Source organism: Alligator mississippiensis, chromosome 5, assembly GCF_030867095.1.
Source record: "Alligator mississippiensis isolate rAllMis1 chromosome 5, rAllMis1, whole genome shotgun sequence".
Lineage (NCBI taxonomy): Eukaryota > Metazoa > Chordata > Crocodylia > Alligatoridae > Alligator > Alligator mississippiensis.
In genome coordinates this window covers 195,441,207-195,454,744 of record NC_081828.1, presented here as the reverse complement: position 1 = coordinate 195,454,744, position 13,538 = coordinate 195,441,207, and the positions used below count along the sequence as shown (strand labels likewise).

The 13,538-nt window shown below is 42.4% G+C and overlaps 1 long non-coding RNA gene across 1 annotated transcript in view; it reads right to left on the bottom strand.

Moving 5' to 3' along the window:
• The window catches only part of LOC109285962 (uncharacterized), a 571,893-nt gene that overhangs the window by 534,182 nt on the left and 24,173 nt on the right, over window positions 1–13,538 (bottom strand). The window contains exon 8 of the long non-coding RNA XR_009462697.1: window positions 4,454–4,540. This is a non-coding gene — a long non-coding RNA (uncharacterized LOC109285962). The remainder of the gene's footprint in view (window positions 1–4,453; window positions 4,541–13,538) is intronic.

The window sequence follows — 13,538 nt, the reverse complement described above, 5'->3', positions numbered from 1 at the left end:
GTTCTTTTCTTGTGCTTTCTTGTCTGTGACCATCTCTGTAGCTGTCTACAAGCTCATCAGGGAGCGGTCAGCAGGGAACAAGGGATACTCTGTTTAACAGGGCACCCCTTGGGGGTACTAGAAACAATAGCCATAAACTGAAGGAGAGCAGATTTAATTTGGACATCAGGAAAAAATTATTTACAGTGAGGGTTGCCAAAATATAGAATGGGCTTCCAAGGGAGGTGATGCTTTCCCCTACCTTGGAGTCATTTAAAAGGAGATTAGACAAGCACCTGTCTGGGGTTAATTGACCCCAGCACTCTTTCCTGCCCAAAGCAGGAGGTCGGAATTGATGATGTAATAGGTCCCTTCTGACCCTAGAAATCTATGAAATCTCTTGTTCCTGTGTTAGATAGTAAGCTTTCTGGGGCAGGGACCATAATTTGTATTCATTTGTACAGTATCCAGTACAGTAAGGCCTTGGAAGGGATGGGACAGGAAGTTACTAGGAGAGTTTCTCAAGGGGCTGCACTGAAAGCAATTTTAGGTAATAATTTTATTAATGAAATTTGCAGACACTACAAAATTGGGAGGCACTGTAAATACAGAAGAGGATTATAACACACAGGTTGAACATGGGAAATGGAGTACTAGAAATGAAGAATTTCTGATATAAACTGGGAACTCATCAGTTCATAATCATGGAGAAGATGAAAAACCTGGTTGTCTTAGTAGATGACAAAATGATAATAAACCATCAATGTGAAAAGGCGAATGTGATCTGAAGATGTAACAGCAATGTGGCAGAGCACCTTTGGTGCCTGCCACTTTAAGTGCTTAGACCTAGCAGCAGAACAGCCTGCAGGTAGCTGCACTCCCCAATCAGGAATCATATGGCCAACAGGGGACTGCCTGATTGGGGAAGAGGACTCAGCTGCTTGCAATAAGAGCAGGCCTGAGCAGGGGAACCAGCAATTTGCTGACTACAACCATAGGGAGAACTTCCCCTGGCTGGAGCTGCTGCTCACAACATCTTGGAGGTAAGGACAGGAGCTATGGGGATGGCAGGAGGCTCCTGGTCCTGGGAAATGACTGAAAACTACACCCTGCTAGGGTAAAATGGTGTGGTGGGTCTGCCCACGGTGGGGTGGTCCCCAGGAAGTGCCACATCAGTTGCCTCCCTAGTGAAAGGTGAGTAAGGGGAGCCTTATAGCCCCAGCCCCCACAACCTGGTGGGTAACCCAATAGTTGGAACAGGAAAGGGGCCAAGCACATCTAGCAAGTCCCCTGAGTCCCGTGGGAAGTAAGACCCCAGTGAGGGGGGCAGAAATATGTGTAGAGGCTGCACAAATTAGGGTAAGCAGTGGCGACCTGAAGGACTGTATAAGGGTGCAGAGTAGGGTCTGCTGAGGCGGGCCCGAAGGGCTGCACAGGGGCATGCAGAGTAGGGTTGCAGGGGCAACCTGAAGACCGTGCACAGGCTGGCCCCAAAAGAGAGCGACAACATAAGCAAGACGCCCTAGTGAGAGGGCATAAGTGGGAGGCTCTAGTATGAGGGTGTGAGTTGAAGCCCCAGCGGGGGGCAGAATGGCCAAGGTAAGTCTATGGACTCATGAGGCCACAGTTGGGCCAGAGGCCAAGTGTTATGGCTCAGTAAGGGAGTCAGGGGTAGTAATAGTGGGTAGTTTGGGCCAGTGGAGCCTAGTATTTGGATGCCATCTGCAAGGCATGGGACATGGTATAGGGAAGATGGGAACTCTGTATATTGCCCTGTATAATGCATTAAATGGGCAGCCTCCCACATTTTAACATACAGTTTAATGCATCAAGTCATGGCACGTAAGACAGGGCAGACTGCCCTATTCAGGTGAGCAGGCCAACATTGAGACCCAGCCCTGAGCTGGCCCCCTGTCACAAGCAAATTGTATCCAGTAGAGCTAGGGGAGTAATGATGTCACCATACCTGGCACTGCTGAAGTCCCTGGAATGCTGGTCACCCATGCTCAAGAAAACGAATTCAGACTACAACAGGTGCAGAAAAGGGCTGCTAGGATGAGAATAGACTCTCTCTGACATTCCTATCTGACGAGAGGATACAAAAAGAGCTGTACTTATTTGGTTTAGGAAAGTGAAGGCTAAGAGGTGACAAAACTGTAGTGTATAAATATGTCTGGAGAATAAATACTAGGAAGGGGGAAGAGCTATTAAAGGACAATGCTATCAGAACTCATGGGAATAAACTGGCCATGAATAAATTTAGGTTGTAAAGTGGAAAACAGACGTGTGAGGTGCTAGAACAGCCTTCTAACAGGTGTTCAGCGACCTCTGCTCCTTGCAAATCTAAGATGAAGCTTGACCAGTTTATGAAAAGGATCACATGAAGTGGTTGCCTGTGCTAACAAGGGAGTAGACTTAATGACCCAAAGATCCCTTCCGGGCCTATGCTCCTTTGAATATAAAGCAACAGCCTCAAAGTATTCATATAACAAATACACTAAGCAACACTTATTCTGTTCCAGTAAATTTACTATGCAGCTTGAATATGCAAGCAAAAAGGCCTTCTTTCCAGCCTTTACTGTGGCAGTAAGATATTCATTTGTTGGTCACCATAAGTATACCCATTATTGTTGGCAATACAGTTCACCCCTGATGAGTCACCATTGGGGCACATGTTTTGGGGTATGGTGTCAAAGATTCTGCAATCCAAACAGGTCAGTAAGCAGCCAAAAGCATATTCCAACATCATTTGAGGAAACTGTTTTTGTCCATTTTGCACACATCAAGATAGGATTTCATCATGCAAAGCAGTAGGGGACATGATAGATCATCTATAATCAACATCAGGTCTTGATGCCCTGCTAATGAGTGGATCACCTTGCTTGCATCAAAGCAGATCAGATTTACAGAGCATTTTGGCATTACATACCTTTCCTTGTATTCAACACTGGTATTCATATTGGTTCATGAATATTTCCAAAATTGGCAGGCCTGGGAAATACCAAACCATTCTTTAAGCACATAATGTGCTGTTCTATAAGCATAGAACATGACCATGACAGCTGAGTTACTGATAAGAAATGGACTGTGGGCCTAGACCATTTCCTCTCACAACAGTAATCAGCTAAGCTGTGGTGCAATAGCCTGTGAATGAAAACACAGATTGACACAGTAAGTTGAGGCAGTCTAAATCTTGGGATAGAAGCACAAATACCCATAGTGCTTATCATTGCTACATACAGTGTGTGTGCAGATGTGGAATGTAACAAGCGTGCTACAATCAATGTGATCAGACACTAACAGAGTAGGTTATGTGCTGACAAGCAAGTGATTATATTAATTTATATTTATAGCTTATATAGTGTATGTGTGTATATGTATATATTATATTTCTTATAGGTTTGCCTGAAGTATAGACAAGGCCAGAGAGAGCCTATCCTCCCTAAATATTTAAAACACAGCTCCACACAGATTACTAGTCTAGATATTTCCTGTCAGAGAGGGCAGAAGGATATAGAAGGGTCAGCCAGACGACTGACCATTACACTGATTTTTTCCAGTCCTGAATCTCATCCCATACACAGAGCATGGAACGCTAGCTCCATGGTTCCCGTGACTTGTCCATCATGCAGTCCAGGTAGGGGGGATTCTTGGCCGTCACAGGGACCCCCATATGTCTAATTTGCCTGTACTAGGTTCTGTGGGCAGTATTTGCACCTTTTCTACATTACAAAATTCTGTCATGCTTGGGCTGGAATGAATACTCAGTAGCTAATATGACAGTACAGCCTGGTCTACAGCACCTAGAAAGCTGTGATCAACACTAGGTCAGCTAACTCAAGTAGTTCCACCTGAGTTTGAATGATTTCATGAAATCAATTAACACATGAACATGTAAAAGTAGCGGTAGAAAAAAGACAGGACAATAATGATTTACTCATCGCTACAGAGACCTCAATTAGATGACATAGAATTACTCACTTTATAACACACTTTTCATTTCTCTTCTAAAATAGCATGCATGAACTTTTCAATTATGATATACTTCTCCTCTTAGTCTTTCTTGCCTAATATTTGCAAAGGACTAGAATTATAACAATTTTATTGTAATTCCTGCAGCCAAATATTCAAATGTAGATCCCCATAACTAGATACCTACACCTATCTTTAGGCATGTAAAGAAAAGTAACCTAGCATTCACAGGTGTTGAGAACCCACAAGTCCTCCTGAAGTCAGCACTGGTTTTAGTTAGGTGTCCAAATATAGATGCAGATGCTATTGCTTGCAGGGGTCTGCCTAAATCATGACCACATTACTGGAATTTTAGGACAATCGATACGTTTTAACATGCATTGTATAAATACACATTGTTAAAATATACATACAGTAAAAACCAAACTAAAAATTTAATGCCCTTAAAAACTGTATTTCTCAAAGATATTTTTAAAGTCCTATATTCTCCCCAAACATTTACCTTCCATCATTCCTGCATACAGGTTTCCTGGCTCTATATCATGTTTGCTCACACCAGAGTTCTTCAACACAGACATGTATTTCCTGGCTGAAAACAAAATAAGGAGTGGGGAAAAAAATGTTTGGTGTCATGTAATTTATCCTTCCCAAGCAAGATTTGATTTAGCAATGGACTGGCCACAACTTGTTTGGCATAATCAGCATTGGAAGCTAAATAAATGATTTTATCATTTGATTATCCCCATAATTTTAGAACAGTGTGAGTGGTAGTTGGCTTATTTCCTGCTGCATGGGATTTTGATTGCACAATGGGTACATTTTAAAACAGAAACACTATATTTTTGGAGTCACAATGCTCCTGGAACTGTTGGTTTTCAATAATTTCAACTTGGACAATGTCCTTGCTCCTCCCAGCTCTAGCAGAGCGTCTCAAATGAAGCCATCGTGTTGGGGCATGTACAGCCAGCAGCTTCCCTGGAGACCTCAAGCCATTCCCTCCACATAAATGAGCAGTTAACTGACAGGACAAATAAATGAAATAAATTAGTAGATGACTTAGCCATGTAGGTTCTTGTAGATGTCATGAAAAAGTGGGTCTTGAGGAGGAATTTAAACAAGGAGAGGGAGTAGCTCTGCAGCATACCTCATGAAAGAGCACTCCAGGCATTGCAGGCTACCTGGAAGAAAGTTAGGAGACTGTGGACAAATAAGTCACGGAGGCTGACAAGACTGGTCAAGCAGAAAGGAGGGGAGGCAATGTAGCAAGACATAAAGCAAGATAACTGAGAATTATGTGGGGCCTGAAAACTGATCTCAAGAAGCAGTGCAAGAGCGGCAGCCAGGGGAGGGATCTAGTTTAGCTCCTTCCTCCAGAATGGTGTGTGGAGAACAAAACAATGAATCCCACATGCGCCAGAGTAGGGAGAGCTTTGGCATTGTACTTATTTAGCTTTGAACCTTCAGGTATACCCCCTAGACAGTGGGACACCCCAGTCCAGTTATCTAAGTCCTGAAACTGGAGTGCTCTTCCCAAACCCCAAGGTCCACCAGAATCTCCCCAAAGGCACAGTAGAGCCTGGGTCATTCATATCTAGATGGTCCTCAACCCACTTCATTCACAGCAGGCTGCCAAGTGAAGGACAAACTGCACAGCTGTTTGCTACAGCTTTTACTTCAAAGGGTGCTGCTTCTCTACTTAGCCGAAGCACCACAGTGGTCCATGTTTGCTGCAGCCATAAATATCCCTGGTTAGTTCACAAACCCTCCTGGCCACCAGCTTCAGGCACCAACTGAGTAGGGGCACCAGAATTGTGACCCCACCACTGCCCTGGAGTCCACATCCCAGCAACAAAAGCAGCCCTATGGCTGCTGTAGGAGCAACAGCCAGGGTGGGCAAATCACACTGCAGCTGTAACAGCAGCTGCTGAAGACTGTTTTTAAGAGTGTCTGGTGTAGGTAAGACTCTGGACTTCATCCCACAACTTCCTCCTGTCCAGTGCTCTGACTGCAAACCCTGCTCATTATACCTCTGCAGCTCATTGCTTTGTCTGCTCTCTATGAACTTCCTTATTCAATCCTGAAAATACTTGGATGTCCTTCCCCACCTCCCTTCAGCCCTCACTGCAATAACTTGACTCTCGTCTCCATCCCAAGCTTTCCGTCTCTACAACACCTTGTTCACCAACACCTACCGTAGGTGACAGACATACAGCAGGAAGTAACTTCTCTCCGCCCCAGCAAACATTCTTCATATACCAAATGCTTAATATAAGCATGGAGGAGCTTAGGTTAGTGGTTCTCAAGCTTATTAGCTTCAAGGCCCCCCTCCATAACTTTTCTGAATTTTGCCACACCCCAGCTGAAAATCACTGAGATAGACCTAAATTCAGAAAAGAGATGGAGGGGCGTTTGAAGCTAAAAATGTTAAGAAACACTGATCTAGCTGGCACCACTTAATGGCAGCAAGCAGAACCCCACCCTGCTGTACCCTGTTCTTTCCACTGTCTGCCCCCTCCTGACCCCTCAGGCTGCTCCTATAGGGTCTCACACACCCATGACCGCCCCACAGCCCCACCTGCCAGCCCCGGAGCATGGGATGAGTGGAGGGAATGCACCAGGCTGCAAAGCACGACCATGTGTGTCTGCCTGCCCACCAACTTGCAGCAAAGTGCACTGCTGGGATCATGTGGAGGGGGTGGGGAGCAGTACAGGGTCTGCCTGGGGGAAAAGGAGGGTGAGAAAGGAAAGAAGGAAAAAGGCAGCAGCAGTGGTGGTAGTACCCAGAAGGGCAGTTGCACGTGCTGCTGAAGTAGCTGGGGCAGGCACAAGGTGTGGGACAGGGAGGGGAGCATTTACCTCCTCACACAGGAGGAGTCTTGCCACCCACTGTCTTTAGGAATCATTGGTTTAGATGCTTTAAAGGTTAGAGAGTAACTGAGCAGGCATTTTTAGGACTGCAATTTTAGACATAAACGTTTAAATGCCCCTTCAACCCTCCTGTCCTCCATTGGGCACCAAATCCTTCTTTGAACCTAAATCTAGATGCCTCTGTACATTACTAGACACTTACATATCTTTAAAAATTTGGCCCTGAGATCTTTGGGGCAGAAATTGTCATTTTATTGAGCAGGTCCAGATCTTGTTCCGTAAAATGAAGCATCCAAGCAGAATTGCTATCCAAAGTATAAGTACAAATAAAGTTTGATGACAGAGTAACTTTCAGAAAAGGTCATGATAGTCACTATGTTACTACTTTTTGAGAGGAATCAGGAAGGCTGCAATGGACATTTTTTGAGGCTAATATGATTTCAAATGTAGCACCAACTATAGCTTTAGTCGTCATCTCGTACAGTTGTTCCACTTTTGAAATCTTACGGAATCTTAATTTTCAACCAAACAGTCATGCAAAGGTTCAGATGTGTTGCATGTATCACCCGTCTATTTTCAAAAAGAAGAAAAACAGGTCCTGCAGTTAAGCATCCAAACCGTGGGAGGCATTTTACCCCTATTGGTCCAGCATTCTGCTTTGCTAGACTGTCAGTCAGACTGAAATTGGTTCATGTGCTTAAGAAAACAATGACTTTTATTTAAGAAAGTTTTAAAGGAGCTGTTTTCGATCTTCACATATTGCATAGCATTACACTTTTATCTATCTTAACTTACATTCAGCCATAGCATTACATATTCATGGACGATCAGCATTAATGTCATCCTCCCAACCATTCAGGGAATTTGGGATAACTCAAGCCTTTTCCCAGGTCATCTGGCTCATGTGATTGAACCTGGCATACATAACAATACTAAGGGGGAAAGTGTTGCCTGTATAGAGAGCACATCATAGTGCTAGGTAATGCGACTGGAGCAATGACTTTTCCAATGGCCTCGAAGTCCCCATTAAAAATCCCATATATGCTTGCAAGCTGGTTTGTGGGGGGGGTTGGTTCATAAGAGGAGAAGAAATCATGTTTGACTCAGATTCAGAGAGTAGAAGTAGAATTATTTTCTCAGACAGGTGGATCGCTCCTGTTTCCTTAAAGCAAGGAAAAGTAATGAGAAATGTGACCTTAGAGAGATTTCCTGCAGACTTGTGGCATTCAGTCTGCAAATGGTATTCCCAAAATTCCTCATCCCCTAAATGCTGCATGAGCAGTTGTTGAAGAATGGGAAAAAAATAGGACTAGTGGTAATATTTAGCTTGAACAATAAATATATTTATGCTTCAGTCAAGTATTTTATATTCAAGGCACAAGTTATGACCCATATATTTCATTAAATGTACCTAATTTATACCAGAATCCATTGACTCTTTGTATTTCAAGGGAATGGAAATATATGAGAGATTGTGGGCAAAACTGATATTTCTTATGGGAATAAAAACCAAACAAGGAGAGAGAGACAGACTTAGGCTTAATCTTCCTTATTATTTGATAAGAAGGATTTTCTGAGTAAAGGTACAAGTCATTTGTAGTTCTGATCTTTCCAGTATGCTGTTCCTTACCTCAGAGTAGAAATGTTTCAAATATTTAACAAATCAGGCTAATTATACAGAATAATTGAATCGTTAATATAAAGCCTGAGAGACGTTATTTTTCTAACATTACTTGCTGCTGATGTGAATGCCAGGAGGGAAGATAAAGCTACAGACTTATTAATATAAAGAAGACAGTAAAAATGACTTTCTGTTTTGACTCAGGATAAGTTAATTAAGTCTGATTCTCTTTTTCTTCCCCCCTCAAAAGTTATTTTAATTGCTGCTTTTTCATGCCAAACGTGTGTTTTACTTAAGAGTAGGAAGAGCGTTCTATTTGAAGCAATACTTACTAAAACTACGAGCGACTCCAGGGCGCTGTTTTATTGATAAAGCATTTTCCTGTATAATCACGTCATAACATTTCACAGGATTCACGCAAGATCTTTTATATGCTTTTTTTCAGAGGGAAAGAACAATGGAGCCAAAAGAGAAAAAATATATATTTTAATTTTGGGATAACTTGTGTCTTTTAAGCACTAAGTGATTTAATGCAAGTACAGAAATGCAGGAAGAACCATTTGTTTCCATGACAGCTGCCATTTTTAAACTATTATGATTATTTGCATATATTTACATTCATTGAAAGTACTGCCATTCAGAACAAACAAGGTTCACTTTATGAAGACAAACATGCAGAGTATGACTGACTGACAGCACAATGGCTGATTTAAACTTTATTGGTCTCCTCCATTCAGGGACTACTTTCTGATGACAGAGGGTCAGCTAAGGATGTCTTAGGTCTCCTTGGCCAGTTTTTTTTTTTTAAATAAACCCTATGGTTGCTATTATTGCAGTGAAAGAATGCTCTAAGCAACCTATATAGTCTAACAAAACCTCAGATACAGTCTCAAGTTTTTAATAGGCAGTGCTACATGAAGCTTTCCTAAGTACTGGAATAAGCAGGAAAACTGGTTTAGCAAAAAGACATACATAGTTCCCTTAACCAGTTCAACATTAAGGCATGTCTGCATGCATTCCTAGTGCCTGTGACAATAGTAACACTTCCTTTCAGCCTAATAGGTCCTGAGCCCCATCCTTTGTCTGCTGATTAACTGCTCTATTCATTGACCAGACCACTAATTGCATGCTCCTTATAGTTACCCTACATTACTGTAAGAATTAATGAGACACAATTACAGCTCCCAGAAATCTCAGGCCTAGCCAACTGCAAAGCACTCCAACTGAATAAGAACTCCCCAAGAATAAAGAGAAAAATTCAGCCCATTGTTCACAGGAAGCAGAATGTTTTTTGTTAAAAAATTGTATTTATTTGAAGCTGTTTCATAATTAGGCCCTGGAGAAAAAGAAGGAGAGAATAGAGAAAGGACTTGGGAACCAGCATTCACTGAAAAATCACAGTGGATGGAAAAAGACACAGAGACAGTTCAGATATGAAGGGAAAAAAAGGAAAGGAGGGCATAAAAAACTAGTGTTATGAATAATACAAACATATATAACCAATCAGCAGTTTAAATAGATCCTGTGGGAAGGTAAGGGAATCTGATCTTGCATTCATCCGTTGTAGCTGAGATTTTGCACAATTTAAAACAAAAATGTGATGTACCACAGACCTTTTCTTTATGTTAGGAGGTGTTTTTATTTCCCACTCCTAGAATGTAGGAGCATGAGGACCTGTGGTGGTACTCATTAGCTACAAGATCAAGGTTTGATTGCAAGCACCAGCTCAGTGAAATGAGCTACATATGAATTCATCTTCTAAATGTTGCCAGGTCTTGGGAAACTGGATTTGTATCTTAAAGAAACTTCAGGCACCTTTAATTTGTATAATCAACAACCAAGAACATTTAAATTCTCAGTGACTGATCATGGCTGTGTTATCTGGTATTCTTTTCATGAGGACTATCTGTTCTTGAATGAACAATTATCTAGTGTATTAGGGACAATAAGCCTTTTCATCAATATTAAGCTTACGAAGTGGCTTTTTCCCCACCAATTTGTCTTCAATGTATTTTCATCAAATTATCTTCAAATTATATTTATACAGTTCCACGATCCAAAGATAAGGCTTAAACTATACCACCAAGAATTGGAAAACCCACCCACCTGATCATCTTCCAATATACAATGCATTACAACTACTCAGAGACCCCAAACTAAGGAAGATGTCATAGACCAAAACAGTCACATTCACAGCCATAAGCCGTAAGGATGCTGCTGCCTGTATGGCTATCTAGGGAGTCTCAAAATTTGCAATCCCATAGACCACGGCTGTCACTCAGATTTGTGGGTCCTGATGCTGTCGTGTACTGATATCACCATACAATTCTTTCCAGGTAAAAAATGTGTTATTGCCCTGGGCACTGAATCAGGAGTAGAAAAAATGATGTTGCTATTGGTGAAGAACTACCACGAATGCCGGTCACAAAGCAGGAATCCTCTCTCAAGAATCTCCAACTACATCACCCTCATATGTGGGCTATTGACAGAAGGACTTAATCTTGAGACTTGTGTATCGTAAACCACAGGTACCTACTGATAAAAGATACTAAGATAAAAGGGCTATTTCTGCTAGTCATGGCTACAGAAGACCTCAGTCACCACTGAGAGAGGCATCTAGAAGAAAGGTTTCTTAACCCACTGCGACTTCAGGGCATGTTTACACCACCTCAGTAGCTCACAAGGGAGCACTGCAGCAAGGCACCCCCGTAGCTGCTCCATGCATGCTATTCCCCCAAATGGAAGTAAGGAAGCCATCTTAGGGTGCATCTACACATGCATATTAATGTGCAGCAATAAATGGCACATATCATGCCAGAGTTTATGGCTCCTGGCTGCTGCATTTACATGTGCCCAAAACTGCAGCACATTGAGCCAGGTCGGAGCAGCCCTGGCTGGCAGGGAACTGGGGTTTCAGCCTGCTGGGACAGGGCAGCTCTAACCTGGTTCAATGTGCTGCAGGGGGGTTGGCTGGAGCACGAGGATGCTACAGTGCAAGACTAGCTGCTAGGCAGCCCCCACACTGAAGCGCACACATGCCACAGCCAGCTGCGCCAGTGTCTACATGTGCGTTGCTGGACGTGAAAAACTGCAGCAAAAGAGTACTTGTATTTACAAATACTAACCTTCTGCAGAGTTCATTAGTTTTCTGCAGCCTAACAGTCCCATATGTGTGGACATCAAGATGTTTACTGCTAAACTTATTAAGAAACTCAGTAAACATCTCATGTAGACATGCCTTTAGTGTAGTGCAGGACACTCACCAGCAAGAGAAAGCTTATTGGCACAAGCACAGTACCACGCTAACACCCCTAACACCACTGCTCCAGCCTTTTGTTTTGAGTCAAATTTGCGTACTTGCAGAGCAACCTCAACACAACAAAAATTCCTTGCCCAAGAGAACCTTTCCATCACTGATCCTCCTGTGAAATATGAAACATCCTGCTTGCCAACAGACACCTTCGAGTTAAGTAGACTGATTCAACTTTTATCTGAGCCTACTTTGCATAAAATTAACTTTTCTAACCAGGAAAACTTACACCACCCTTCAGCTCTCCTGTGAAATATGAACTTTCATGTCTACCTAGGAGAAATTTTACAACTTTTGCATTGTCCTATGCCCGAGGAAGGGTGCACGTGCCCAAAAGTTTGCAAATAAGCTTGCAACTGTCCAGTTGGTCTAATAAAAGGTATTGCTTCTAGCACACTGACTGCCAGTACCACACTAAGACTCCAGTTTCCAGAACCAGCTTGGATGGGGCAGGCCCAGTTGGCTCCTCTGCAATACTTCCCAGCACAGCACTAAGGTAGTGAAGACATGGCCTTAGGGATCAAAACAAAAATCTCCAAGGCCTGTTTCTACCTCATTTCCATCAGTTTTGCACACTTCCAGTTCTTTTGATTTCATTAGAGTTGCTCCTGATTTACCCTGATGTGCATAAGTGAATCATGGGTAAACTGATGGATCAAACTATGGCCCTGGTCCTGCAAGCTCTTGTCACCATAATAACAAGTTTATATGTAATAAATGCCCATTAGTCAGTTTAGGCTAGAATCAAAACTTAACTAGAATTCCAAGAAATTGAAGCCTAAAGGATTTTAGACAACTAATCAGAAATTGAGGACACCAAAGGTTCACCACGGTGGTATGGAAAGTCCCAGAAACAGAGGGCACTAAAAGTTCACCACAGGGGAAAATTCCCCTTGGTGGTCAAAACTTTCCCATCAAGAAAATTTCCATGACGTAAGATCCGAGCCCAAATTTGGGAGTAGTGACGAGTCTGGGAAGGAGGGGCCCATGACAGCAACTCACTCAATATATAAACCACAATCTACAGTCCCAATTTGGAGGTAACCTTACTTGCAGAACACTGAAGGAAGAATCGCAAGTGTAGACTGATCACCTGAACCACCCTCTCCGTGAACATGAATCCCTCAGTTCACGCTGAAGCTGTGGAGCGCCCGAGTGGGGCCGAAGGAAAGGGACTCATTCCTATCACTACTGAGACCAGGCCATTAAACCACAACTAAAGAATGAAAGTATATCTGGGTATTTGGCTTCTCGGAATCCTAGGATCGTAAGTATAACATGAATAATAATAGTAATATCTTTTTTAGTTCAAATTTCACAGTTAGTTGCAATTGTAATTATTCTTGTAACACCAATTCTTATAGCATTGTTTGGAAGGGAAGTGCATTTGGAGTATTATTCCTAGTATACATAGTTATTGTGTGCTTGATGTTTATGGTGTTTCTTAAAGCAAAGCAATGTTATATGGTTAGTAAGGAATTTTAAAATAAAATTGTGTTGTATGAACTAAGTGTGTAATCATTGTGGAATCGGGCAATTAACAAGATACTCCCCCCGCCCAGTACATCAAACGAATCAGTAATTAGTGTGGGATCTGTCTGTATTCCATAACCCATTAGAGAACAGCTCTTACACATGTCTTTAACTTTCCACATGCAGGGAGCTCAATTAAACAAAACAGGGCAACATGGGCACATCTACATGAGATGCTTTGCTCAAATTACTGCACTGTAAGCATCACCATCTACACATGCAGATGCTTACTGCGCAGTAATTTGCTCTAATCAT